This window comes from Symphalangus syndactylus, chromosome 1 (assembly GCF_028878055.3).
Source record: "Symphalangus syndactylus isolate Jambi chromosome 1, NHGRI_mSymSyn1-v2.1_pri, whole genome shotgun sequence".
Taxonomy (NCBI): Eukaryota; Metazoa; Chordata; class Mammalia; order Primates; family Hylobatidae; genus Symphalangus; species Symphalangus syndactylus.
In genome coordinates, this window is record NC_072423.2 from 71,676,106 (window position 1) to 71,703,640 (window position 27,535).

Consider the following 27,535-nt stretch of genomic DNA (forward strand, 5'->3'; position numbering starts at 1 on the left):
TGTTGACTTTTCAGCTTTACGCATTCACTTTCATTTAGTGATTTTTTTACAGTGGACAATAAGGGTTTAGCTCTACCTCCTCCACTCCCCCCACTCTATTCACTCCTCCTTTCACCTATATTCTCCTGGTATAGTAGTTATATCACCATTTCTGGTTAACAGAATAGGCAATGTTTATATTATTTATATGCATATAATATCATCTATACCTGAGTCACATAGCATATAATCATTTTGCTTCTTTCTTTTGAAATGTTTTCCCCCTGTGGAGTTAATACTAACATGACTTGGCTTACTTTTCTATAGACTTATCACTAATTCATTTCTAATACAACAGTAAGTCTGCACCCAATATATTACAATACAGAAGACAATATTATCAGTTTCCCTTTTTAAAAACATTAGGAAACATTCCGACCCATTATAGGAGGAAGCCCAACATCCTCCTATAATCCACATTGGCCATTCCAACCCTGATGCACAGCTATCAGCTTGAGACATCTTTTACCACCATCCTTCACCTTTCCTTCTGTATTAAAACCACTATGGTTGACCCTTGAACAACATGGGTTTGAACTGCATAAGTCCACTTACACATGAATTTTCTTCCACTCCTGCCACCCTTGAGGCAAGAAGACCAGCCCCTTCTCTTCCTACTCCTCAGCTACTCAACATGAAGATGACAAAGATGAAGACTTTATGATCATTCATTTCCACTTAATGTATAGTCAGTATATTTTCTCTTCTTTATCATGTTCTTAATAGCATTTCTTTTCTCTAGCTTACGTCATTGTAAGCATACAACATATAGTACATATACAGTTCAAGATATGTGTTAATCTACTGTTTATATTATTGGCAAGGCTTCAAGTTAATAGTAGGCTATTAGTAGTTAGGTTTTGGGGGAGTCAAAAGTTATATGTGAATTTTTAGCTGTGTGAGGGATTCATGCCCCTAACTCTTCAGTGTTCAAGGGTTAACTGTATTTCTGTCTTCATTTTTCTTTGCTTTCCCTACCATCTGTCTTTTGCTATTGTGGAAAGACATCCAGTGGCTAACTCAGAACAGGTTCATGGGGTAGTTTTTTGAGACCTTGAATGTCTGAAAATATTTTCATTCTACTCCTACACTTGAGTGATAGTTTAAATATGGAATTCTAGATTGAATATGCCTTTCTCTTAGGCAATTTTGCTGGAGAAATCCTGAATCACTGTCTGTAGAACTTTTTTTCTTTGGCTGAGTTTCCCTGAGAGGAATCCTATAATCACTTTCTGGTGGTAAGAGCCTCGCCATTGAGAGACTGGGGGAGAAGGATTAGGGGAGTGTCACACTACAATATATAGACTTCCATTTATTCCTTCTAGTTTTAGCATGGTGCTGTATTCCCAAGCTTGGTTATTCCTGGTGTTCCAAGCCTAGAACATCATTGGTCAGGCTCTCTAGAGAAGAAACCTCCAGATTTCAGTTAGGGTATTGGAGGGCAGCAGCCTGGTGGCACAGACCAAGAAGGAAATCTTTGGTTATCTTTATAGACATTCAATAAATCCTCCTTAAAAAAAAAAATAAAGCCTCATCCATACCTTTGTCTTCAGAAATTCCAAGTACCTGCAATTTCTGAGCATTTCTGCAGGTCAGTGTAATGGATCAATTTCTGCACATTTCTGCAGGCCAATGTAATGGGTCAGCTTGCTCATTATTGGTTTCCCCTCTTGCAGTCTGAGGTTTCAACCACTTACCTTCATTCCATGAGCTTTCCAACTTTCAAAGATGTTTAACCACTCTTCCCCATTGTCATCTTTGTCCTTTTGAATTTATCACCACTCCCATTTAAAAAAAAAAAAAAAACTTGTTCACTATAATTATAACATTTTAGGAAGAAGTAGACTAAATGTATGTTTCAATATGCCATATTTAGCTGGACTTCAATCATCCTCACTTAACTTAAAAGTATTAAAAACTTACATCAGACCGTACAGCTCAGTATGTGGCATGGCTAGAATTTCAACCCTCTAGGAAGGAAAGAAAAGAAAGATAAAAAGGAAATGAGGTCTGAGACTGTGCAGGGTGCCGGGTCAGAGAGTGATGAACAATGGAATGATGAGTTTGATCATGGAAGGCATTTCTGGAAAACATGAAATGGAGTCGGGGGGGCAGCAGAACATAACGTCCTTGAACAATGATTTCACCTGACTTCTCTCTTCTTCTGTTCATCTGTTTCTCTTTCCATCTTTTCTTTCTCATTCACTCTCTTCCATCCATAAGCAGGTTTGTAGTGACTTCCATGCTTTAAGCTCAGGGCTAGTCCTGAGAATACAATAGTACATAAGGAGGGTGTGCTCCCTGTCCTAACTTAATAGCATGAAACAGCCCTTCAGTGCAGCATGCTCAGTACATAGAGGAGGGATAATGGATAATTAACCTAATTTTAGAACATCAAAGCAGCTGGCTCTTCCAGCCACTTCCAGAGCTGCTTGTTCTTTGACCCATTTCTCCTTAATGTCAACATCATCTTTATCATCACAATCATCATTATTAATACTATAACTACTTACAGAAATTCTATTTACCTGGTCCCATGGTAGACCTTGTATATAGCTTATTTAATTTAATCCTCATAACAATCCAGCAAGATAGATTTTATCAGCTTGAAAAAATTAAGTAACTCACCCAAAGTCTCCAGTGGTTAGCAAAGCTTCCTGGCTGCCACCTCCCTTTGACTTTTTAGATGTTCCCTTTCTGTGCCTCCCTACTAATGAATGTAGGTCATTGTCATTGTGCTTAGCCATCAAACATTTTTAAATCTTTGTGTGCTCACAGAAACTATTCCTCACTGATCTCCGCATCCCTGATGCCTAACACAGTATCTGGCACAGGACTAAAACTCATTAAATAAATAATTTTTTATGTAAGGCAAAGTCAGGATTTGAACCCAGATTTTTAAATTACAAAGCTCATGCCTTTCCATTGTGCAGCATTGTTCTCCAGTTAAGACTTTTTCTCATTGATATGACCTTTCCCCTTGTACACAAGCTTCACCTTTGGCTCGCTCTGCCCCATACCTGTTGGCCCCTGCTGACACCTGTCTTCCTCTCTCTGGGAAGACTTGTGATTAAACCAACAAGCACAGATACATCTTTTTCAAAAGTGAATAAATGCCTTTTGGAAAAAAATCTCTCACTGCCTTCAAGTGCAGTCACAGCACAAATTTAAGCATCAAAACAAACTTTTTGTTATAAATATTTACTCCATTGTGGACAGAGACTTAGGAGTCCATCTGTTCTATGGGATTTTCATTTTAGTAGAATTTTTTGAAACCAGATCAGCAAATCATTGTTACTATTGGCCACACACAGAAATATCTTGCTTAAACAGAACTCTATGTTCAAATGGCATCTGTTATGAGCCTTGAGCTTGTCTACACAGAGCTACAGAAGGCAGCAAAGATAAGCGGTGGTGGGAACCTGAGTCACTGACCGTCAATCAAGGGACTGCACCTCCTGGAATACTCCCTGCCGGTTCATAAGCTCTGGAAACTCAGGTGAAAACAGCAGATGGAACTGGTGTTGATATTAAGACACTGCTGCTTCCTTCCAATTCTTTGCCAATTTCTTTTTCTTTGCCAAATTTGTAAACACTCACTTTTAGAGGCAGAATAGCAGAGGAACAAACCTTGTTATATTCTTTCTCGCTTTGCATTTGGAAACTGTGGCCTTGGCAAGCTGAAGTGGCTGCATCCTAAATCTCTATTTCCTCACCTGTAAAATAAGCCTAACAGTATTGTTTGAAGACTAAATGAGAGAGCTCAGTGAAACACTAGCACCCTTCAAGGCCGATTGTGGTTGGACAATGACTCTTCATTTCCCTTGAAAGAAGATGAAAGAATCACACACTGAGGTGCCCATAACCCACCCCCAAGTACTCTGATTCAGTGTGAGGCCTGGGCAACTGTACATCTTCAGTGAAATTGAAGTGGAGAACCACTGCCATAAGTGAGGTATGGAACCAGTTTTCTCAATTGAGACAAAAGTTTTTGGCTTCCATTCTGGAATTAAAAATGAAATATCAATTTCAGGATGTAGTAAGCCATTTCACTGTCTATTTATAAAGCATTTTACAATGATTATGTTTATTCTTTCTGTATCCTTGAGGACAAGTTTGCCTTTACGAGCCATGCTTTCTCCTTGAGAACACAAAGATAAAAAGATTCATTCGGAATGTCAATGGCAGCAACAGGATTGAAATCCAGACTATTTATCATCCACAATAGCTCAATGCTACGGTCCTTGCTCAAGCAGGATACCTAGACAATCTGAAAAATTGGCTGCACTATAAATTTTGTCAAATCAGGTTCATAAATTAGGTTTTAATAGAATATTACAAGTTGGCTGAGCTAAAAGGCAAATATCAATCCTAAGATTTGTATTTAAGAATACGCTGAAAATGTCATTCAACCACTTATGGAAATGATAGAGAACTAGTCCTCCAACATAGATTTTTAGCAGGAATAGAGTCAAACTCAGAGTTATGCACAAGGGAAAGAGAACAGTTTGTATTAAATAGAGGTTTCCAGGTACAACATAGAGAAATACTAATGAGAGATCTTGGGAAATTCCCAGAGTTTTTATTTAATAAGAAAGTTTAAGTGTGCTTCTAGGAATGGGTTGAGAAGTTTTTCTCCCAAGCTGCTCATTTTAGGCTGAATTCATGAGGGTTTTGTATTTCATGTCTTGTTTTCACAACTGCTTTATGAAAAAAAAGACAAAACCCGAATTAGAAAAACAACAACAGACCAGTTATCTAGAAACTATTATCTGCTGGAAATTTTGTTTAAATATAATTTTCTCCCTATTCTTCTGTTAAATAGATGGAAAGCATGATGACAGTGGACAATATTGTACAAAAATTATTTACTAAAGGTTATAAAGAGGCTAGCAGAATTCAAATGGTGAAACTATTCCTATAACAATTATCTTTCAAAGTTGTCTTTGAATCATTCTTTCCAATATAAAGGGACAAAGAATATAGTGTTCCCCACTCTAGGTGCTCCAGCTATCATTTCCGCAATAAAATATCATGAACTGTGCCATAATATAAGGCATTTAATTAGAGTCATTTAACATATTGTAACTCACCAATGATTTTTGCATTCAGCACATTTCAAACAGCTGAGTTTTAAAAACGTAGAGATTTGTTCACCACTAAATATCAATGGGCCTCTGCAGCTGCACAGCCCCTTAGATCTGGTTTGCATATGTGGCTTAATGAGTCCTCGGGAATAAGACAGAATCAAGGAAACAGCAGCAAAGAAAAACACCCAACTGGAGAGGAAGTTAACCCAGCCATGGAAGTGGCACTGGTCTACGGACCCTAGGCTGAAAGGCCTCAGAAAAAGTCTGAAGGAAAGCAGGCTGCGAGCCAAATGGAAAGTGACCCTGGGCCTTGGGTGAATGTCATGTGCCCTCTTAACTCTTTGGTCTTGAGTTCTTGGAGAATCTCTGTAGGTTGACGAACTCAATGGGTGTTTTCTACAGAATAATACCTGACCAGTTACAAGCACATTACATAGTAAGGCCACAAGAAGGCTCAAATTGCCCAACTCTAATTCTCTTACCTGTCTGCTCCCATGGAAACCCCTCACCTCCTATCTGACATCGAACTCCCAATGTTAAGGTTACTCCCCTAGCATCAATATGACAGGGAAGCCCACTGTCAAGAGACGGAAATGTTACCCGCGAGGAAAAGGAGACTGGAAGGGACATAGTTTCCCTCTATTTTTTCTTAAGTATATTTCCCTCCTTACCACAAAAAACAAATTCTCAACAATTTAGAAACCATTAACTAAAAAGAAGAAGATATAAAAACTCACACTAAATCCACAAACTGGATATAAGCACTGTTAACATTGGGAAGTACGTCCTCCCAATCCTTATTCTATATCAGAAGGCCCTTCTACCTATACCTCATCCATATCTATCATGGGTTCCGGCACTACCTCAAACCTTATGCATGTTCTAAGCCTTTTTGATAAATATTATGATATTATAACATCAAAAATATTGTCCTCTAAAAAATGAATTATTTTGTATTTGTATCAGAAGAACATAAGAGTGACCATTTCCTAACACATTTGCTTATTGGGAATATTATATTTAGCTTGCCAATTTGAAAGGTGGAAGTCATTTCATAGCTTTTTAAATTCACAGTACTTTCACATCCCCTTGAATTTTTAGCTCCCCGGTCATCCCCTGGGGGACTGGTTTTCAGGGGAGACTCACTGAACACCCACCTTCTCTTTTTCCCTTGTCTTCTATAGCAGAGCTAGGGCAGGCTGACGTTTTCAGAAAGGATGTTACCGCAGAATGAAGTGGAAACAAGAGGAAATAATTATAGAAAATTAAAACAGCATAAAAATATTCATATGTCTGAGACTGAGCCTAGGAATACTTAAGATCAGAAAAGAATGTTCCAAAATTTTGCACCCCATCTTGCCTGGATTCTTTTTTCTTCCCACACTCTCAGGCTCCATGTGTTTCCTGCCCTATAGAAACAGACCACCCGATCACCTTCTTTTCATAGACAAATAACTGCTTAAAGCTAAGCCATGCCTCTGGTCTAAATTTCCCAAACTCCTAGAATTCTGTCCTCTCAGTAATGTTTCTACATTTTCCGTGTCTAAACTTTGAATACTTATTCTGAACGGGATTTAAAATGTAGGCCTTCATAGCTGCATTCATTAGTAAAACATTTATATTACACTTGGCTACATATTTAACAAATTGCCTCTGTTTAAGAACAGAATTATATGTAATTTTGAAGAAATTCCAGACTGTTGAATGAAGTCCCATAAATTCCATTTCTTGAAGGAAAAGGCCATGAACCAGTATTTAAATGTATTTCTTGCAAAATAAGAGACAATACCCTTGTAAGGCACAGTCTCTATGGTCAAAATAAACCACTGATCTCACAAAGAGTTTGGGAAGGGTGGCATCCAAGGACTCATGAACTTTCATTAATGGAAATGTGTAGGAATTGATTGACCTGGCTGACGCTTGTGGAAGAAAGGCTACTGGAGTGAGGCTCTTGCTGATTGGTTGATTTTGGATATGTGTGGCAGCCACTGATTGGTTGATTTTGGATATGTGTGGCTGCCACTGATTGGCTGACTTTCATAAGTCTTAATATATTCATGTAAATAAGTTGTCCTTGATCAACTGGGATGAGCCTGAAGTTGATTCTGGTGAGCTCCTGTTCATGGCTTGGGATTACTGCCAAAGAAAGGTCTTTTTCTTTCTTGAATGTGAAGGACTGGAATATTTCATTCTGACTTGATTGCTGTATCTTTGAGAGACATATTTTTTTCACAAATGATACGCATTTCAGTAAAAATGGGCAAACTTGAGATGTAACTGGATGACATGAGTCTTTAAGGTCTGGTGTTTGAGCTCCAACTACTTCTAGAGCAATTTGAGGTAAACTTCAGATTAATTTATTAGAATGGCATCACAGAGTGATGAAATTAGATATTCCTTGAAAACGATCTGTTAAGCCTCATTTTGTGACAGGTAGAAAAACTGAAACCTGAAAGGTGTTTTCACATTCCCTAAAAGATAAATCTTAACCTGGTTTCCTATGCATCTCTCAATACCAAGCTTTTCTGACATTGTTTGATGGGAATCTGGTCAATAAATAGGAGGAAAGACTATATCGATAAATTATTCATTGTGAGTAGTTATGTTATTAGATAAAATATAAACTATGTTAAATGGAAAATACACTGTTTACATATTATATATATATATTTCTTGATCTTATATATACAAACTATTTTCTGTTTTCTCTTTATTCTCTAAGAGTAGAAAAGGAAAGTGTAGAAGAGAGGAAATACAACGTGGAAGTGTTCTGATGGGACGGAAGAAGATCGGGCCAAGGAAAGAAGAATGTTGTGAAGATGCAAGCAGCCAATTTGTGCTCCATAAAAAGTAAAATGTTGATATTATACATAAAGCCATTTGTTTCTTTTTCATGGGAAGGTAGATAAATTAAAGGTGAAGGCAATGGGGTTTGGCATAGGAATAATGGAAAACAAAGTTGGTGGTTCACTTCTTCATCTGAGGAGGCTCACCTTGTGGTCCTGCAGCCAGCAATAAGGAAAACAATGGAAGAGCATAGTGGTGATTTACTAGTATAAACATAGCTCCTGAGTTGGGTGTGGTGACTTACACCTGTAATCTCAGTACTTTGGGAGGCTGTGGAGGGAGAATTGCTTGAGGCCCGGCGTTTGAGACTGCCCTGTGCAGCATAATGAGACCCTATATCTACAAAAAATGAAAATAAAAAAATTAGCCAAGAATGGTGGCACACACCTGTAGTCCCAGCTACTCTGGGAGGCTGAGGCGGGGGAATCATTGGAACCCAGGAGGTGGAGGCTACAGTGAGTCATGATCATGCCACTACTCTTTAGCCTGGCTGACAGAACGAGACCTCTATCTCAGAAAATAGATAAATAAAAAGAAAAATACAGCTCCCATCTGTCCACTACTCTCCATTTCCACCGCACTCTTCCTCCTGGTCCATGTCCTTAGTCTCCACGTTGGTCTCCGTTTTGTTCACTCTTGCCGTCTTCCACACAGCAGCCAGTTATCTTTTAAAAATACAGCTCTGTTTCACTCACTCTCCTTCAAAGGCTTCCCATTGCTCTTAGCATAAAATCCAAAATCTTTTAAATGTCTGATCAGTAATGTGGACACATACTTTGTTATCTCAACAGAGGTACCTTGAGAGAGAAAGGGGGCATTATTGCTGGGACTTTCTAGGGCACACTGGGCTGGGTGGTCCCCCCCAGGGCCTTCTGTGACCTTGCCCCATCTACCTTTCCACTTTCTTTTTCTTCTCCCCGCACCAGCACCACTCATGATGCTCAGACAACATTGGCCTTCTTTCTGTTTCTCAAATGCCCAATTGTCTCTGACTGCAGAGCATCTGCACATACTGCTCTTCCTGCCTGGAACAATTGTGCTCCTCTCAGGCCAGCTTCTACTCAGCCTCACGATGTGCTTCTGATCCACGGTGCAAACTTCCTGATAGCCCAATCTAACTTAAGTGTCCTGTTACAATCTCTCATGGAGCCCTTTATTTTTTTCTCTATAGTAGTTTCACAATTAGTACTTTTGCATTTATTTGTAGCGTTGTTTGCTGAATGTCCATCTTCTCCTCTAGGTGGTGTGCTCCCCAAGGCAGATATTGTATCTTTGCATTCAAACCGTACTCCTATGTCCTAGCAGTATGGAATGCACATGGCAAGCACTCAAGACACAAGAAATATTTATTGAATGATGGATTGAATAAATATATACCTGGGTGGGTAAGAAGAAACAATACTTATCAAAATGCATAGGATGAGGGCAAATACAAATGCTATAGACTTCTGCTGGTCCTGTTCATAGGCTTCAGAATTTCCCCAACAATATGTATCTGTTAGCTTAGGCTCAGCATACTACAGTAACAAACATCCTCAGACTCTCAGCAGCTGACAGAATAATGGTTTATTTATTGCTCATGTTACATGCTTATTGTAAGTCAGCTGCACGTCTTCATCCGAGACCTAGGCTGTTGTAAGGGTCTCCATTCCAACATTGCTTGTCTCTTCGCAGACAGAATGAGAGCATGGCCAAGGATGAGAGGGTTCTTGCTCTGCTCAGAAGGAGCACACCTCATTTCTGCTTCTACTTCATTGGTCAGAGCAAGTAACATGATATCAACAGGGCCGAGATGTGTGATCCTCTCACAGGGAGACATCCACGTAAACGTGCCTATGGGAAAGGGATCAATACTTTGAAATATCATAATACATAAGTGTCACATGCTTTTGGTAGATGAACTAAAGGGAGTTTTCTTGCTTGCATATTTTGGTAAGGTCTGGGAATTAAACAGAAAATATGACTCTAATTTTATTCTTGGGAAAACCAGGGCTCTATGAGCTGAGGCTGTACCCTGAGACTAAAAAGCACTGTGTCTGAGAGAGTGAGTCTCCGGACTAGTCCGCAGCTGCCTTGCTCCTCTGTGGGCTTTAATTCCCTTTTCACCCATGCCCAGCCCTTGGAGTCACCTTCTGATGTTTCATGATATTCTTCGATATCTTTTATACTTGCACGAATTTTCTTCTTATTAAAGTTAGACTTTATCTATGCAAGAGAGAGATAAATGCAAATCAGAAAAAAACCCAGCCTTCTGTTTCTAGTGGAGAAGCTCTGTATTTAATGCCTTCTACAGACCATTAACATCCCATTTTTAAAAGAAAAAGGGGGGTTTTACTGGGTGGGTTGGTCATTCACTCTCCTGATTCCTGCCTTCATCAAGTTCTCCAAAATCAAGACTCTAATAAGAAATTTAACTCAGTCTTTTTTTTTGGTGGGGGGGGGGGGTGGGGTAAACCTCATCCTTCCCTCATTTTAAAGTGAAATGGACAGAAACTCTGAAGAACTGAAAGGTAGGTGAGATCACAGCACTTATACAATAATTCTATTAACATCGGCTTTTTTAAAAGCCGATGTTAAAATTGTATCTGCAGCTTTGAGGCATAATCGGAACTTCTCTTTGGTTATGGGATGATATTTAAAGAATAGAAATGTGTGACCAGGAATGGAAGGGAGTGCAGCTGAGACAAAGCTGGGGGCATGTGACAAGGTAAAGAGCCTCTTTCAAAATGCCTATGGTCAGCAAATGCACAAGAGACTTATTTTTCCATTTGGAGATGAGGCTCTGATCTTCAATTGAATCCAAGTACCTGCAACCCCATTTGACTTACCTCTATTGTGCCAAAAAAATAAAATTAGAATTAAAATTAGATGAATGTAAGTGCAAAATAGACTGAAAAGGCAGGCATTGTGTAATGACAATTCAGCAAGCAGTGAAACTTCACAGTCATGATCACCAAGGGGAGCATCAGAGTCATGAAATCCTGTCAATCTTTTTTTTTTTTTTTTTTTTGAGACGGAGTCTTGCTCTGTCACCCAAGCTGGAGTGCAGAGTGGTATGATCTCAGCTCACTGCAACCTCTGCCTCCAGGGTTCAAGCAATTCTCCTGCCTCCACCTCCTGAGTAGCTGGGATCACAGGCGTGCACCACCACACCTGCTAATTTTTGTATTTTCAGTAGGGACGGTGTGACACCACGTTAGCCAGGCTGGTCTCCAACTCCTCACCTCAAGTGATCCGCCTGCCTCAGCTTCCCAAAGTGTTGGGATTACAGGTGTGAGCCACTGCGCTGGGCCCCTCTCAATCTTTTGGACAAGCCTGTGCCATGCCATGCTCTACCTATGAAAATCTCAGCTATTTCTGAAGCTTTAGAGAAGAAGGGTAAAATATCTCCTTATTTGATCAAACTCTCCGTTTTCAACTTTATCTGTATGTTGTGCTTACTATCAGAGAAGTAGTTGCATTTTCATGAAATACCCACTGGGTGATTATTTCTATGTGGGACCAGTCACACCCACCAGGAACTGTGGTGCCAGACAGGACAGAATTTCTACATTGCCATCCGGTTCTTATCATTGGCAAATGACTAAAGAAACAGGAGATCAAAGTGAATATTCATCCAGTGCTAAATGCTTTGAAGAAGACTCTTCCCTTGCTGAACCCCTTGGTATGAATTAGCTAAGTGATGAATAAATACAAAGTGTCTACGCGGGAGCAAGAGTTAAAGAAATTGAACAAAGGAGGTGCAGATGGATGTCATGATGACTAACATGCTTAAGTAGTCAGCTTATCTGTGATGTCCCCTGAGGTTTCTTAGAACTCACAATGACTGTTTCATATATGTACAGCACCCTGGAGTCTGAGATGACACATGATCTCTACCTGCCACTTGCCTAATTCGGTTGACAGAAACTACTTTCAATATGACTGTTGAAATTTAAAGGTGAAATTGGCTATTGAAACTCAAGATATTTAATTACACTTTATTACTTTATTTGCATAAAAACATAATATTATAGTTACTTGTAGTAAGTACAGGTTATAAATATTTTATCCCAACTGTTCTTTTTCCCTCCAACTGCTGAATCTAGCTACCTATCTTTAGTCTTTACTTAGGCTGCTCTTGCTTCCACTGTTTAGGAAATTACACCAGCTTTATACCCAGAGAACCTTAAACCTCTCATCCTTTCCCTGCTTCCCACACTCATTCACCACCATTGTGTCCAGAAAAGACACAGTAACATTCTCCCATTTTCTTTATACCTCTTTACATATGTAGTTCTGACTTCACCTTGCACTTTAGAATTCTGGGTGTATAATATGCCTGTTTGTCTCCAAAGAGGCACTATGCTGTAATAGTTCATAGTAAGGGTTGGAAATCATTCTGTAGACACCCAAATTGTAAAGATTTTAGACTTTTCAGGCCCTAGTGGTAACTTCTCAATTCTGCAATTGTATTGTAAAATCAGCCATAGACAATATGGAATCAAATAGGCACAGTTGTGTTCCAATACAACTTTATTTACATACGCAGCAGCTGGCCAGATTTGACCTACAGGTTGTAGTTTGCTGACTGTTGGTGCAGAGCATGGACTTTGGAGCCACACGGCTTCACTTCCTGGCTTTGTGCCATTGGGCAAGTCACTAACCTCTCTTCCCATTAGTCTTCCCACCATCATGGGAAGAATAACACCTGCTTTATAGGGTTGTTTTGAAGGTTAAATAAATCTGACACATGTAAAGTTGGTGAAGATTTCTCTCTGGAATAGTATGAAATCAACATAAATGCTTGCTCTTGTTACATGCAACTTGAGCAGAAAAATAATACGTATTATTTGCTTTTCTCTTCCTTTGTGTTCCCACAATCTCCTCACTCTCCATAGCACATAGTAGAGTCCAAGTTGTGGAGATACTCAATAAATATGTGTTGCATTGAATTATTCTGGCTTGTTTTGGCCTTACTTTTTTTTTTTTTTACGAAGAATAACTACTTAATTTCTCTTCTTTTCCTTCCATCTGATGAATAAGTCATGTATAGTTATTACTTTCTTACTCTTAGAGAAAAATTATGTTCTAGGAAGTATCTATTTAGGGCTTGAACTTGAATCTATGTCTTCCAGATTAAATAAAAAAAAATATTTTGAGCTCCTGCAACCAATATGCTTTTTCCCTTCTTTATGGTTTAGACCTAAACTTTTTTTCTTTTTATTTTTAACTAATCCTTTTCCTTCATGTGTAGACCTAAACTTTTAAAGGGGGTTTTCCTAAAGAGATCAAATATTTTGTCCTTTCTGAATATTTTTATGGGGGAAAGATCTAGGACAGCCCTCTGATTATCCTTCCTTGCTAGTATTCATACTATTGTATGATCCCTTCTCTGTGAGTATAGATGGGACTTGTAAGTTGCTTCTAAACAGTAAATTATGACAAAGATGATATGACGTCACTGTCATTATTATGTCACATGAGATTATGACTTCCATCTTGCTAGTAGACCCTCTCCATTAACTCTTTCTCTTTCTGATTGAGTGTAAGCTGCTATATGAAGGGATCCACAAGATGAATACTTAAGGGTGACCTCTGGTCAACAGCCAGCAAGGAACTGAATCCCTCAGACCCACAACTCACCAGAAACTGAAGCTGAAGCAGATTCTTCCTCAGTCAAGCTTCAGGTGAGATTCTAGCCCTGCCCAACACCTTGGTTATAGCCTCATGACAGACCCTGGAGCAGGCAACACAGCTAAGCTGTACCCAGATTCCTGACTCAGAGAAACTGTGAAATAATAAATGTGTATTATTTTAAGCTGCTAAAATTATGACAATACTGTTATGCAAAAATAGATAACTAACACAACATGAAACTATTGGATTATAACAACAATTATTCAAAATAATTATAATGGTTTCTTATCAATGATTTGGTTTGTCAATCATCAAATGTATTTAAGAATTGATTTTTAATGTCATCATGCTTGTCAGCTTGGTTCACTACCAATACAATGGTAATTAATAATCTACAATAACGCTTGCATAATCCAGCCTTTGGGGAAATTCATTTCCCCAAAAGAGTTCTAAATCTGGAAAACAGTGTCAAAATAAACAAATTCAAATTTTTGTGAAATAAAAAGCACAACTAAGAAAAACTGAAGATTACAATATTGCTATTGCTGTATTGTAATTGTGATTGGGTAGCTCATGACATAGAAGGAAGAAGTTAGTTGTGGTTCTAAAAGAGGAGAAATGGTAGCTAGGCTTGATGGGACTATATACCATTGCTCCTATTCCGTCTAAACATGGCCTCATACATAACTATCGTCATTGTTTGGGCAGAGGACATTGACACAGCAATGATCCTCTGAATTAGTATACTGTGACCTAACGGCTTTAGTATATCCTGAAATTTTAAGCACTAACTTCCCAGTGTGCAGTGTGCAGTGCATTGAGCACTGTGGGAAATAGATCCCAGATAACTAACAATAAGTAATATTTTCTCTTTCCTGTTAATGAAAGTGGGCGTGTGAAATCATGAGTTGGATGGACAAAATCACTTTCTTCTATGCTTGAGAGATGTAAACAGACCTTTCAGATCCAGAGGCAGGTCTATCAAAGTCATATTTCCAACACCTGCCACTGGTTTCCCTTGCTTTTATAACCCAACAGATAGTGGGGCCATGTTTAAAAGGAATGGGGGTGATGGTATAGATTCAGGATCTAGAGGTTATTCATTATAATATCTGTGTTAACCTGAGTGTTAGGAATGGGTCACCAGGGGAGTTTCTGATATAGCTTGAGAATGATGAAGATGCTGGAATACCTGCCCCATCACACACCAATGAAGCTCGAATAGCTGTGCCCATTTCAGACAACTGGCTGATGTTGGCAGCAGGAACTGAACTGGACAGACAAGGAGGAGAGTGACTTTGCTTCTCATCAAAGGTCACAGGACAAAGCCTTCAGCTCAGCTTTCCATGAAGTCGTTTTTATGGATTTGGGGTTCTGTGGAACTGATTAATAGCTTTAAATCTCCACTTGGCTTTGTCTTTGTAAGAAGAAAATACCTAATTGTGTCTCAGATTCACATTAACTTGGTCCATATCTAATTGGAAAATTTTTTTGTTATTCCACAGAATCATTGACTGTAATAATCCATAGATTCACCGCATCTAGGCTATTAAAACCCACTATACCTAACTCGGACAGCATGACAATTGTAGTTGATTAATACTGTGGTGCCATTCTGAATAAGCTTCTAATCTTGTCCTAGTCAAACTCATTGCTTGCTACATGGCTTTCCTGGTTAATTCTGAATTCAGCAAAGAGCTCCACTGGGCTGATGTTGAACAAAGGCCAGTGGCTGCCAGAACTGTCATACTCACTACTGTCTCCATGAGCCAGACTGGAAAGGTACACAGAGCTGAGAGCTCAGGTATACCCTGATCCCACTATCAGATCTAACTGGGCTCCCACCATCACCACCCTATTGCAGAAAGAAATCATGAGTGACCACTCAGCTCAAGGCTTCTGTGCTGATGCCATCCAGTGAGTTTCCTGGCAGACATTTTTTTATGAAAGAATTGAGGTCAGCCTGACTGCACTTTCAGATGATTAGAGGTGAATCCGCAGGAAATTTATGGTAGACAGTTAATGGGAGGTGTTGATTGTGTGTGTGTGTGAGAACACAGGTTGTAAATTCTGGCTTTTCTTGCCTGCAGTTGGCTGTAACTTTTTTTTTTTTTTAAACAGTGTAATTACATTAAACCAGTTCCTGGAACCAGGGGACTGTGATGTGCCTTCATCTAACACATCTGCTTTATTGCTCTCACAACCAGCCCCAGGAAAGAGTTGGGGTTTTGGTATAGCTCCCAACAAGCCACTCTCCTCTCTGCTCAAGTCAGTTACTTCTCTGACTCTGGGGTACCTGTGTCACCCCAAAGGTAAATGTCTTTAAGCCCTAGGAAACTTTCTGCTTCTTGAGCAGTGGAAAATTAACTTAAGCTACGTGAAAGCTCCCTGTCTCCTCAAATCTCATCTCCCCATTCCTCCACCATCCACTCTGTAGCTCATCTCTCACCTGGAAGTCTGCATGAATCAACTTTCCACCGCACTAATAACCTGACGAAACAAGTGCAGTTCAAAGGGACCCATTAACTGAGTTCCACAGCCCAGTCAACAGCAACTCAACAGTAAGAATGAGCAAAGCGTGCAAGTTCTTTAGGGAAGTTAATCCAAACCTGCTGGGCAGCTCAATTATCCCTATCTCATATCCACTGGGAATTCCAAGGAGCGGTTCCTCAAAACACGCCAGGAGGTACGCTATAATTAGAAAGGGGTTCTATTCATTGTTTGAATTAGGAAAGTAAATGAAAACACCTGCCCCCTGAATTATGTTCAAATAAAACACATTTCCTTTCCCATAGTAATATAATAACTTTTTTTAACTCTTCCCTTTCTGCAGAGCTCTGAGATCAAAAGAAATTCAGTCCTGCTACCCTTGATGCTGGGACCTTTTCCTCCTTGGCCATTTCCTAGCTTACTTCCAAGTGGGTTGGAAGGTGTCCAAAGGCCTGAGTTCCAGTCTTAGGTTTATAGACTGAGTTCCAGCCACAGGTTTACATACTGTGATGTCTCACAGTAAGTAACGTGTGTGGATCCCCGGAAACTCCCTGACCACTATTTTAAGGGGAAAGGCACTGAGGAAGGATGAAACCTAGAGACTCTTTCCTTCATCCTCTCAATCTCTTATGCTGTAAGAAGGATGTGTTGGGTAAAGCTAGAAGAATATCTTGGGTACAGCCTCTGGTAGTGTTTCCTACCTATGGCATGATACTTTTGAAAGACCTCTTCCAGTCCTGCAGAACATCTTTAGTCCTCACAAGTTCTCCTGCTGCAGGGGACTTGTCTGACCTCTACAAACTTGGACCAGTTCCCCTTATATCCCATAGAGCCTTTTTCTTTTCCTGTGGCTGCACCAGCATCATTGTGTCACCATGCTCTGCTCCTGGGCCTGTCACCTCCCATGGACTGTGAGCTCCTGGAAGCAGTTCATTTTTGTATCCTAGCACCTGGCATAGAGCCTGGCATGCAGTGGACACTCAACAAATATCTTTGAATGAATTAGTAAGTGGATGACAGTAAAGAATACCAAAAGTAAAACGTTCTTCCAATGAAAGTAGATGTTGAGAATAAAGGTGCTCCTCTGAATCACCCCTGACGTGCAAAGACCCTCTGTTTCCTAAGAAGGAAAATGGATGAATTCCACTCATGGTTGCTCCAGAGCCAAACACAAGCAGCCCTTATGTGCACTTAGCCTTGGACAGAGGCAGAAAGCCACTGAGCCTGATGCTGATGCCCATCCTGGCTCCTGCCCTAAAGCAAGCCCATCTTCACTTCCCATCTGGTAGATGCGGTTTCCAGTTTCCTGTGATCCCTGCCTCAATTTTTTGCTTATTCAATGGAGATAGTAATACTTACCACTGATGAGTTCTGGGGAAATGAACAATACTACTTACCTTTCACCACTAAGTTTTGGGGAAGTGAATGAGGTTGCAAGGAAAAAATTGCACCTGTAAACTCAGCTATTTTCAATACGTGCCCAAGTTTTTATTTATATCGATGTCCACCATTTGAAGAGTTAAATAGTTCTAAAATACTTATTATTTTAAAAGCAGCTCCCCTCCTTCTCCACCACCTTCCCATACACTCATATCTTTTACCCCATTCCTCACAATGTGATTCATTTAGTTTTTGAAGAAATTCTCAATGTTTATATTTTTAGGAGCATGAAAAGTTACTTACAGCTTTGTATTTACTATATCACAGTTATAATTCCTTTCTTTTATAACTCCTCTCATCTGGAGTTAATAATTGCCTTCTTGATTTTTTTGCATGGTGCTCTATGTATCTATCACTATTGCCAAGCCTGATGATCTATAAATCTCTTCTTGACACATTAGAACACATTAAGAAACATATCCATTCTACCTACCTACCTATCCATCTGTCTTGGAGATATACCTTTGGAAGCCCTCTATTCTCTTCCCTATTTCTTTGCTCTAATTGTTTTCTAGGCCTGATGCACAGGATTTATCCTGGAATCCTTCCTCACCATTATCCCATAGGTTAATATTCTTTCTTTTTCTCTTCCTCTGGTGTCGGATCCCTCATTTCTTGAATAGATTTTCCTTTTGCCTCTTTCTTTGTTTATTCTGATTAAACAAATCCTTCAGAAACTTTTGAGAAGCATTTGAGAGGTAAAATTTCTAATGCATTTTATTTCACACTCGATTGACAGCTTGATTGAGAACAGAATTCAAGGTTAGGAAGCTTTTTGCAAAATATTTTTTGTGTGTATGACAGGGTCCCACTCTGTTGCTCAGGCTGAAGTGCAATGGCACAATCACAACTCACTGCAGCCTTTGCCTCCTGGCTCAAGTGAACCCCCCACCTCAGCCTCCTGAGTAGCTGGAACTATAGGTGAGCACCATCATACCAGCTAATTTTTGTATTTTTCTTTTCTTGGTAGAGATGGGGTTTCACCATGTTTGCCAGGCTGGTCTCAAACTCCTGGGCTTAAAGGATCTGCCTGCCTCAGCCTCCCAAAGTGCTGGGACTACAGGCATGAGCCACCCTGCCCAGTTAGCATGGAATTTTGAAAACATTGATTCATTGTCATCTATCTTCCAAGTTACTCTTGAGAAGCCTGGTACCATTCTAATTCTTCGTATTTTGTACATAATCTATTTTTTCATATAGAACCTTTTAAAATATTCACTTGGCCTTCAGTGTTCTAAGTTTTTATGATGCTACTCTTTGTTGTGGGTTCATCTATCATGTTGTCCAATTGCTGGGCCCTTTCAATCTAGAAATACAGGAGCTGTCATTTTGGGAAATGTCTTTGAATTATTGCATTGATGATACCCTTCACTACCTTTTCTCTGTTGTCTCTTTCTGGAACTCTTGTTATTTGTGTATCATACTTCCTAGATTTACTCTCTAACTATTTTATAATTTCCTATATTTTTCAATCATTTTGATTTTTTTGTCTGTGTTCTAGAAAATCAAACTCACTCTTCTTTTTATTCTTCCCATTAAGCTTTTACAAATATTTTAATTTAATTTTTAATTTCCAATGGTTTATTTTACTTCTCTGAATGCTTTTTTTTTTTTAAAGCACACTGTTCTAGTTTTATGGATGGAATATCTTCTCATTTCTCTGAGGATATTAGTAATAGTGGGTTTGTTGGTTGGTTGGTATTCTAGTAACAAACTTATTTTGTTTTTCCCCGTGTTTCTTTATCCTGGTTATCTGTCTTGGTCTCTGTATTAGTCTGCTAGGGCTACCATAACAAAGTACCCCAAACTGGGTGGCTTAAAACACAGAAATTTATTGTCTCATGGTTTTGGAAGCTAGACGTCTGAAATCAAGATGTTAGCAGGGTTGGTTCCTTCTGAGGGCTATGAGGAAAAGATCTGTTTAGGGCCTCTCTCTCCTTGACTCATAGAGACTCATCTCTGCCTCTGTGTGCATTTTCTTCCCTCTATGTGTGTCCCCTTCATATGGCATTCTTTTATTTTTTGAGACAGAGTCTCACTCTGCCGCACAGGCTGGAATGCAGTGGAATGATCTCGGCTCACTGCAACCTCGGACTCCTGGGTTCAAGCAATTATCCTGCCTCAGCCACCGTGGTAGCTGGGATTACAGGCACTCACCACCAAGCCTGGCTAGTTTTTGTATTTTTAGTAGAGACGGGGTTTCACCATGCTGGCCAGGCTTGTCTCAAACTCTTGAGCTCAAGTGATCTGCCTACTCGGCTTCCCAAAGTGCTGGGATTACAGGTGTGACCCACCACACATGGCCCATATGGCATTCCTTTTTATAAGGACACATGTATTGGATTAGGGCCCACCTTCCTCTAGTGTAAACTTACCTTAACTAATTATATCTGTGACCCCCTTACTTCCAAATAATGTCATATTCTGAGGTACTGGGGGTTAGGACTTCAATATATGAATTTTGTGGGCACACAATTCATGCTGTAGCAGTCTCTGGCATCATGTTAGAGCTTTCCTCAAGTGTCTGGCATGTGACAGAGACCATTATCTTATGTGTAAGAGCAGGGCACTGAAAGCTGATTTGGAAGCCCCATATGGGTGGGGCTGGATAGGAGCGGGTTTAACTGTGAGGAGTTTCACCTGGCCATTGTATTACCATGTTGGTATCTATAGGTATTTTCTCTTGGGCTGATAAAAAAATAAATAAGTAACAATAAAAATAAAAATAATTTCCATCTGCATGCCTGAGCACCAGCATTCTGGGTGCTAACTATACGAAGAGGACTGAGGCTGAGGTTATTCCATTCATAAACCATTATTCATTTCCTTGTTCCCATCTTCCCACCCTCATCTGGGCCCCTTGTCCAACAGTCCAGAGATTCCAGTTTTACCTTCTTCAAAGAACAAATGCCATTTTCTGATTGGAGATGGCGAGGGGCAGCTACCTGGCTCTTCAGAGTTGGGGAGGGATTTTGAGGTCCAATTCCTACTTAACAGATTTAAGCCCATCTTTCTGTTTCAGCCCCACCTTTACCCCACTTCCAGAGCTACTTTGTGCCACCAATTCCTATGCCCTTTGGGACTTCTAGGGTGCAGACAAAATTGTATAATAGCTTTTCTTCCCTTTCTCTGTCTATAGAAGGATTTCTGTTTCCTTAGGTCTGTCTTCTGAGTTAGATACCAGTAAACCTTTCTTTCCAGCTTCTTAATGTTTTTTGATGTTATCTCTTTTCCCATTTTTATTGTCTTGTGTGTTTCTGCCATTAAAAAGTTCCTTACTGTCTTACTGCACATCTAGTGGAGTTTCAGTAGGGAACACAGGTAAGCACTTTATTCAATTCACCCTGCGTTGCCAGAAACCCCTCCATCTCCTGTGCTTAGAACAGCCCAAGTTGGATTCTGGTGGCAGTAACAAGAAGCCTGCCTGGTAGAAGAGGACAAATGGAGAAAAGGGAGCATGGATGGGAGCTAAAGCCACCACTGCCTGCCCACCATACACTTCAGCCAAGCTTTAGCCAAACCAGTTCCTGACGCCTACAGAGGTCAGGCTGTTTCTTTCCTCTGCACCTTTGTTTATACTTTCCTCTTTGTCTGGATAATCCCTTCTCCCCCGACTGCCTAGAAAACCGTCACCTTTCAAGAGTCAGTTCGAGGCTTACTGACCCCATTCTAATCCTTTTCTGAACAATTGGCTCTTCTATCCCCCACTCTTCCTCCTCCCGCATAGTAGATTTTATTGTACTTGTCTGTTTACAAGTCTGTCCTCCTCTTGATTCTGCACCCTTTCAGGTAGAGACTGTGTTTTGTCTTTGTACCTCCATGTGTGACATAAGCAGATTTTTAATAATTTTCTGTTGTTCATATCCTAGATAGGTTCTGGTATGATTTCAGGATTTCATACTGGGAATATCACATGTGTGGCATGTTTCCATGCAATGCTACAGTTCCTGGGCACATATGGAATTCTATTTCCTTTTTAGCTCAAATTTTCCTTTGAAAGATGTTAAACTGCCTCAATTTCCCCAAATTGACCTCTCGCCAGAAGGTTAAGAGGAGAATCACCAAAGAAGCACATCGTCTGCTGCTGATTTCTCTGTGGCTATGCAGATACACATTAACTGATCTGACTCAACTGGAAGAGCTTTGCGCTGTTGGGGAGCATATGATAGTACACATTTTGCAACACTTTTGGAAGAGAAAATAGTGGTCATTTCATTTCTAGGGTTTCTGAATACTGATAAATTTTATTGGGCCAATTTCATTTCTTTCTGGGGGTCCTGGATCTTTCAAGGTCAGGGCCGCCATACTTCTCATAGACACATCCTGGATGAATGCTGTGGTACTGCAGAGAAGATGCTTGTGCACACAGGTTACCTCCATGTATCAAAAACTTATGACAATGATGATGAGTTCACTAGCTAGTTCCAGCAGTGATCAATTCAGAGTGCCATCATATGTCATTTATTCACCCAAAATGTACCAAGCCCCCTGATAGTCACGATGCAAGCTGTTAAACACTGAGAAGATAAAATCATTAAAATTCCCAATAATTAGTAAGTGCTCACTATGTACCATGCACTGCACTAAATGCTTTATGTGATACTAACCATTCAGGGGCAGGAAATAGAGGAGGAAGTAGAGATTTCCAGCAGTTAAGTAACTCAGCCCAGGTTATACAGGTGGGGAGAAGTCTACATTTGTGAATTTGAGGGCTTGGCCACCTGCTTAACCCTCTGCTGCCTGCCCCGGGAGTGGGACATTGTCCTCACCCACTGGAAACTCTTCCTCAGCTTTTCCTGAGTCACAGTTATACCCTGGCTGTCTGCTCCTCCCAGTAAGATTGGATTGAGAGAAGAAAATGATTCTCTTGAGACCGGAGAATTAAAAACAAGAGCTCAAGAGAAGCTCAGTCATTAAAGTATTAAGTTTCACATTGATCCATGGCTATTCTAATACAGCTATTCAGGACTCTTGGTAAACCCTGGTCTCAGCACCGCCCTCCTCTTGTTCGGAGGTCTCACCATACCCAGTGGAAATGTCATCCAGTTTGCCACCAGCTTGCTTTTGAAAAATAGTTTAAGAGAGATTTTTAAAATCCCTGACACTGAGAGATTTGTTGGTGTATTTTAACTTTCAAGGCTAGCAATGGGGGATTCTCGGGATTATTTTTTTCACTTTCACAAATGGAAATGTATGCCTTGAGAATTGATTTGTCACTGTCTGGTTTTAAATTTCTGACTGGAAAATAATGATAATCATGTTACTCTCTTGATTTCAGCCACAGCAGGAAGCAGTAAGTGGCAGGGCCATCTCATGGAAGAACCACCAGTCTCCAGGGAGTTTAGGTCTTAGATGTGAAGCCTCAAGTAATTTGCAGAGATTGTCTTGCCTGTATAACACACCCTGTTGTTGCCTTTATACAGCCAAACTGACAGGGGTTTGTGAATCAGAATGATGGCTTTTCATTTTAGCTTAGGGAAGGTAAGGAATAAACAATTTTAATGGCTTTGGGATAAAATACAATATGGGTACTTTAAAAAATGGAGTTTTGAGTTTTTCTGTTATAAAATTGTGCAGGCGTGCAAAGTATTTTTACTTCTCTTACAAAAGGAAGGACTATATTACTCTGCAGTTTAAATGCACTGGTAAAGAAAGGAAACATAAATGGAAATAAAGGTGTAAAATGGCACCCAAGCTACTCTTAGCATAGTTCTTAAACAATTAACCACCTCCATAAGCACCTAACTGAACAAAATAAGAATAACAATGATTAAAAATGACATTTTCTGTGGAAGTCAAATGACATCAGTACGCTAGAAACCATTTAAAGCATAAAGGTCTTCATCTCGGAAGTCTAGAAGCAATTCTTGAGTTCAGTTTAGGTATAAGAAAGATTAGGCTTTAACCTAGATTAAATTAACTCTCTAACCTAGATTCAGGGATTCATGACACCCAATCCAGAATATATATTTGTTCCTACTCACACCTAGAGGGAGAATCATGAAACAAGTATCAGGAAAGAAATGTTGGTGTGATGTGGTCAAATATCAGTACTTAGACCTGTGTTTGTTTGTTTTTTAAGTCTCATTTGCTTTACACTCTCGGAAAGTGGATTTAAAATGGCTAACATTTTTATTGGGCTTTGTATTTTTAAAGATTTAACCAATGAGTAAAATGCAGTTCAGAGCATTCCAAAGCTACACAGCTGGTTACTAGCTGAGCCAGGACTACTCTCCCCCTTCCCAGCCTATATGGATTTTTGCAAATTAAGGCAACTCTTTTATTTCAAATATTGTTTTCTTCAAAGATTTTTGCCATCCTTCCCATTGTTTTGAACAACATCACCTTCTAACCTTTTCTGGAAGCCTTAAAACTGCAGCATGTTTAAACATGCAAATATTTTGTCATTGAACTTTTTAAAAAATCACTAGTAAATTACCAGGTATCCTTTCTGCTTGGCTTTGTCCCACATGTGGAGAGAAGCTGCTCTCTCCTGTTTTCTCTGGTAAGATCTAGGCAGCCTGGGATGTGCCCAGCAAGTCTGACTGCTCTCTGCAAGTGGAAAGAGAAAGCTCCACATTGATTGGGCAGTCTGGCAGCCACTTGCTGGCTCCTTATCCATCTGCAATTCTCACAGCAATCCCACAGATAGATAATATTTTTAATGGCCAAGGAAATTGAGGTTCGGAGAGAGATTAAGTTACCTGCTCAACCATGTAGCTAGGAAATGTCAGATCTTGAATATGAACACAGGTTGGCCAGCCAGACACCAAAGTAGGTATACTTTGCACTGCACACAGCCCCTCCTTCAGAATATAGGTTATATGTTAAAGCGAGACATAGATCTTTCAGGAGATTACAGTCCAAGAAGGATAAATGATGACAATAATAATGTATTATATCTGTATAAATTTTCCATCTCTGTGCAAGGGAGTGAGCCCAGCATAGTGTCTTAGCATGCTGTAGGGGCTCAGTAAACCTCCAGTAATTACGAAAAGGAAGGAAGGAAGAAATGCAATATGAAGGTGAACAGGGCATTTTTCATACTCTGGCAAGTCTTACAGTCTTGCCAGGGAGACAGACGTGCCCCTAATTAACTCTGTTCAAATTAGAGCCATAGTTCTCAACCTGTGTTTTACGTCAGAGTCCCTGAAGGGGGAGGAAGAGGGCAGTGGCAAAAGCTTTCTAAAAATGCCAATGCCAAGTGCCCATCCCAGGCCAATTAAAGGAGAATCTCTGGGTGGGACTAGGTGGGTATCTTCAAAAGCACACCCTCCCCAGTGGTGCTAATGTTCTCCCAAGCCTGGAAACTACGAATGTGTACAGCATTGAGTCTGTTAAGAGGGACAGAGAGTGGAGGTATCAGTGCAGCTGTGAGCACAGTGGGTCTTTCTGAAGGGATGTAGTGTATAACAGGCTGATGAGTCCAGTTCCACATGGTGACCATGACAAGAGATGGACTTTGACAGAGAAACCACAGAGGACCTGGGGGGGTCACCTAGAGTCATTGATTGGAAACATGACCTGAGATCTGAAGGCCAGGCTTGGGACCTCCAGAAGCCACTGTGATCCCGGGATGGTGGGCGTAGCAGGAACAGAATGCAGAGTCAGTCTGACTCTGCGGCTTGAAATGTTGATGATAACTCCTGTAGGCAGCTAGAACTGGTCACTGGGAGTCTAACATAGACTTAGCACCTTTTTGCATGGAGGTGAAAAGAAAGCTGTACTCTGTTTGGGAGGTCTGGCTCCATTCTTCTGGAATTCAAAGAGTGTCTCTATAAAATAATGGGGTTGTCCCAGAGAAGCAGCTTTTAAATTATGCTCTTGGAGTAATGGGCAGTGATTCTGAAATTTAATGAATATGAGACTCGGTGGAGGATCCCAGGCTCCCACCTGAGAGTTTCATTCGGTGGGTTGCAGGCAGGGGCATGGGATGCAGAAGCTATGTCTGCTAACAAGCATGTGGGAGAGTCCGACACCAGCCTACTTTGAGAAGCCCCATTTAGGGTGTCACTGGGTGCCTTAGGGACTCTGTGTGGGTGTGGGAAGGGGCAAGAGGCAGGGCGTGGGCCCTGACCCCCATTTCAAACACAGAAGCATTGTCTTTGGTTTATATATTGGACTCTACAGGACCTGCTTTGCAGAAAGGATCTCATTGAGAATAGCAAAAGGAAGTTGGGAACCATTAGAGTAAGTGATCTCAATATCCCTTCCAAATTCCAACAGCCTGTGAGCCTCTGTGCAGGAGATTACCAATGAATAGGGAGCAGAGGGAGAGTGCAGAGAAGGAAAGATTAAATTAGAGACAATGCTTTTATTTAATGAGTGGGCAGAGGGGAACATTGTCAAGGGAAAACACATAAAAATTTTGAAAGCTTCAGTTTTCAAATACTTTTGGAACCCATATGTCATAGAGATAAACCAGAGAAACAGCAAACATCTGGCAAGGCAGCATTTTGCCTTATGTAAAGGAAGCCGGTGGGTAGCTGGTGGGAAGTGAGAAATTGTCCCCCAGGATGGGGAAATAGCTCAGAGCAGCCATAACTGGAGAAGTTCTTCTCAAACTTACATCCAACAAGGACTATAAAACCCTCCTCACTGAGTCACAGAGATATTCCCAGGATGCATTTTGAAGGAGGCATTTGCAGAGAACATCCACGGAGTATTTTGCATTGGGGGAAAATTGAACCGCAAATATGCTGGCTTTGGGTTCCAGCATACACTTGCGAATAGCAAACAGAGGAAGAAATTGAGAGGACAATAGAAATAGTATTAACATATGGATTTTGAATCATTTCAGACAAGTCGGCTGATCACTCTCTTCATAATGTATTATGATGATACAGAGAAACGGCCAGGCTGACCTGCACCCATGCGACCTGTGCATGCTCACAGTTCCACCAGCCTGCATGTCTCTGCATAATGTAATTGCCTTTCTCCCTAGACAGACTGTAAGCTCCCTTCAAGAAAACTAGGCTGCCTTTACTGTGGTATCCCAGTACTTAGCAAAGTGCCTACCAGATAATGGGCATATAATAAATATTGCTTGATTTTAATTGGCATTGACCTAATAGAATGCAGAAAAGAACTCACTATATATGACTTACTAGAAAAAGGATTTGAATGGAACCCACACTAGGATATTCTCTGATCACCCATGGCTAAGACTGTTCATACCAGAACCACACTGGTACTTAAAATACTATATCTACACATTATTTCTATCTTTACTTACAATTCTGATTAAGTAATGCATGATTCAGTAAGACCCATTTCTTCAGTCTTCACTGGGAGTTCAAGTGCAAGTGCAAGTTCTTTATTATCTATTTTAAGGCCTTTATCATCTATTTTAAGTCCTAAGTTCAGGGATCCCTTCAGTTCTTGTATGTAAGAATTCCTGAACCGGGTTGATTCAACTAAAATTTGGGATTTCTCTCCAGGTGCCCAGCTGGATTGATAGAGGAGACCAACCACACCCTTTGCAGCACAGCACCTGGAGAGGAACTGCTGCCATGACCATAGAGGACACCCTCTGGATACAACGCCAGACTTGATGTGGGACTGACCAACCTATGGACCCCAAGCACCACAACCCAGACCTGCTCAGTGCCTGAAATAAGTCCTATCCTTCTGATGGAAACTCTAGGGTGGCAGCATGAACTCTGCCTCAGAGGACAATAGGGAAAGTGACGTCCTCCAGGAAGCACAGAGCAGTACTGGGGTTAGAGAACAGAGACGATCTACAAGGATGAGATCAGATATGGGCAGCATCCCTCACCTCCCAAATCCTCTTCCAAGTCATTCCTCTTGCACCGTTGTGTGAAAACTCTTCCTCCTTTGAGAGGCTATCAATCTGGCTCTATCACAGTGTCAGTTAAAATTCCCTTGGATGTAAGCAACAGAAACTGGCTGGCTGATGTAGGCTGAAAATGAATGTATTCAAAAAATGCTGGAGAGCCATAGAATCATGGGGATGGTGCAATGGGATGGGGTGAGAGGCGTGACTGAAG

The 27,535-nt window shown here is 40.4% G+C and overlaps 1 long non-coding RNA gene across 2 annotated transcripts in view; it reads left to right on the plus strand.

The window, feature by feature from the left end:
- The window catches only part of LOC129460177 (uncharacterized), a 255,643-nt gene extending 228,508 nt beyond the window's left edge, over positions 1-27,135 (plus strand). Inside the window, exons 1-3 of one of the 2 annotated variants that reach the window (XR_008650183.2) lie at positions 11,844-11,916; positions 13,503-13,645; positions 26,966-27,135. This is a non-coding gene — a long non-coding RNA (uncharacterized lncRNA). Of the gene's footprint in view, positions 1-11,843; positions 11,917-13,442; positions 13,646-26,965 lie in introns of those variants that run through there. The other variant, XR_010116593.1, reaches the window with a different exon arrangement.
- The last annotated feature ends 400 nt before the right edge of the window (positions 27,136-27,535 follow it).